Source organism: Neovison vison, chromosome 6 (genome assembly GCF_020171115.1).
Source record: "Neovison vison isolate M4711 chromosome 6, ASM_NN_V1, whole genome shotgun sequence".
NCBI lineage: Eukaryota > Metazoa > Chordata > Mammalia > Carnivora > Mustelidae > Neogale > Neogale vison.
The window spans coordinates 164,606,212-164,609,262 of NC_058096.1; positions in this window are offsets into that span (position 1 = coordinate 164,606,212).

Consider the following 3,051-nt stretch of genomic DNA (forward strand, 5'->3'; position numbering starts at 1 on the left):
ACGGGGTCCGTCACACCAACCGATGCCCCGGGGTCTCACGTGGGGCCAGACAGTGCGCGTGCTGTCTGCCTGCCCGGACTCAACTCTGAGCACCACGGCACCCCGCGTTTCCCTCCTTGGCCGGCCCTCTGGGGCCTCCATCCCACCTGGCCAGGTTTGGGTGCCGCCCACCTCAGACGGCTGTACACCCGTGCCTGCTGGTCACGTGATGCTTGCTTCCTCTAACTGCGCCATTTGGCAGGCACTCCTCCAGACCCCTGGGTGGGGAAGCATTGAATTACTAGTATTTTTTTTAGCTTGTGAGAGACCATTTTGGCAGGGGGCATGGGGGTGGTGGTGGTCAGCTTTGACCCCAGACCTGTTTGTGGTGCAACAGAGCAGAATGCTGGTTCAGTGCCATCTGCGGCCTCGCCTAGTGCCCTCTTCACCACCCCTGCCCTGGCACCGGACAGCCGTCGCCCAGGAGGAAAGCCCTGTGTCTTTGGGCTCAGGCTCTGGCCCTGGCCATCCTGGTCAGTGGGCATGGCCCTGGAGCCCACCCTGAGCTGCCTTCCACTCTGCCTGTCATGGAGCGGTGCTGTCTCCCCCCATGGCTGGCCCCACCTTTGATATCCATCTGGCCAGATCCTAAGTCTTCCGTGTGTGCCCACAGAGCCCAGAGTGCCCTATGGTGGCAGGTGTTAGAGGACCTTGGTGAGCTGGGGAGCCCATGTTTTTGAAATGTTTTGTTTTGTTTACTTCTGACATTTTGGAGTTTCTCTGCTTTGTTTTGCCATTTGCTCTGCTACTGAAGGTGTTGGATCTTGGGCATCTCAACAAACCTCCACACCTCAGTTTTCCTTTGCTGCCAAAGGGCACAAGAATGCCGGCTGGTCGCAAAGATCAGATAAGAGAGGTGAAGAGCCTGGCTTTCCTTCACAGCAGCCCACATAGGTGAAGGGCTCTATGGGGGGGTGGGGTAAGGAGCGAGTGCACCATGACAAGGGGTGCCAAATTCTGGCTGGAGGTGCAGTGGTGAAAACTCTGGGGGTGGGGGTGGGAATCTGACCTTTCATTCTGCCTGGGCTAAAGATAAAAGCCGAAACCAGCTCAGTGGAACCCCGGCCTCGGGCTGCCTCCCACCCTTCTGTGGGTGTGTGGGTGTGTATTTGCAGTGTGTGTCAGGCCGCTTGGCAGTGAGGATACCCCCTTGTGGCTTTGGGAAGACAGCCAACCATGGGAGTCCCTTAGGAAGGACTGAATGTCCCCTTAGTGTTTGGATATGTGGTGTCCTTTCTCAGTTTCTCTGAATGTAAATCAAAATGTCAGAACTTTGGGAAGACCAGGGCAGGATATGCCTGAGGCTTTGAGAAACAGAAATCAGAGCACAGCTGAGGAAGGGCAGCTTGGCAGGGAAGAGGCCAAACCTGGGCTGTGGTGCCCCCACACCCTGTGGTGAGAGCCCAAGAGCCTGGTTACAGGACCCTACTGGCCTGCGGGGGCCAGGCTGGCCAGGGACTGGCAGGTCAATCCCATTCATGCCTTGGCCTTTGCTGATGTTGTTACCCCTGCCTGCAATGGATGCTTTCCCTTTCCAGTTCTAGGGCTCCTCCTTCTCAGAAGCCTGTGGAGGCCTTCACGGACGCCGTGTCCATGGGGTCTGCCAGCAAGGGTCAGTGATGGCCCTGGGAAGGGGCTGCCCCTGGGCTCGCCATGAAGACTCACCGTGCTGGAGAGCGGTGGAAAGCCCAGGAGCCTGAAACAGCACCAGGATGATGGGGGAGGAGCCAGGCCTGTGACACACCTGGAGGCTTGTTCCCATGCTCCCTTGTATGCCATACCCACAGTGTGTCACGTGCCACCTCACGGTCAGTTGTTCCACACACTTCCATGACACACACCTTTGTTCCAAGCTCCCTCAGTGCCCATGCAGCCTTTGATGTGACCTGTTTGCTGAAGTTATTGCCCATCCAGTGCCCGCCCCCCCAGGTCGTCACCATTAGAAGTCACCCTCTGGTTCTGCAATCTCAGCACCTGCTGTCATGTCCTTCAGCGCCTCCTGTGTCCTGAAGCTTGTCGCATTCACACACACTCCCTCATACTGCACACCCCCCATTGATGGCACTTCATGTCACACCCTCTGTTGTGAGTATGGGGGCCACACGCCAGGCCCCGGGGCTGAAGGCGCCTCTTCTCCCTCTTGTGGACCACAGGGAATTCCTCCACTCTGGTGTCCTCTGACTGGCCTCCTCTCCGGCTGGCGCCGGAACTTGTCTGTCCTCACAGGTCACAGGCTGACTGCCCACCCCTCAACAGCAAGGTCCCAGCCGGGTCATCGGATGGCCCGAGGAAGACAGGGTCTCACGTAAACAGCTGGACAAGACAAGAGGGGGTCTGGAGGGGTACCCACCCGGGCACCCTTCAATGATCTATTCTACTAACAGGCTCCCCCACTTCCTGAAGGAATCAAGAGCACAAACTGAAGGTCACTTGGCATTTTAGCTTACTGGCAACTGGCTTCCATTTCGTAGTTTTCCATCTCAGAGCTGAGGGGTGCTGGCCAGCAGCCTCCCCAGCAAGGAAAGGACACTGGTGGATTGGGTTACAAAGACTTGTTTAAAATGTTTCAGTGTTCTGCTGTTTTTGGCTTTGTCAGGAAAATGTTTCCCGGATTTTTGTAGTTATGGTGTTGGTTTTTGTTTTGTTTTGTTTTTCAGTTTTCTGTGGTGGCTTTGTCATCCAGGCAGCTTCCTGGGAGGCAGAGTTCCATGATTTAAAATTTTGCTAAAATAAACCCCTGGTTCTTTGTCCGAATGCTGCTTCATGCATTATTCAGCTTGGGTGTCTCAGCCAGCTGCATCTGCCAGCCTTGGCCACTGGCTGCATAGTCTTGGTGGGTGAAGGTGGAGGAGGCCAGGCCTAGAGCTACTCAGCCTGCTGGGCTGCTACAGCTCCCTACAAGGTCCCTAGGCCAGGTGTCGGGGTGCCGCCCTTCCCCGTGGAGCTGGGGACCTCTTCCTGGGGTGCAGGCGCTGCTGTCTGTGGCGAAGTCTCAGTGACAGTGACAGATCA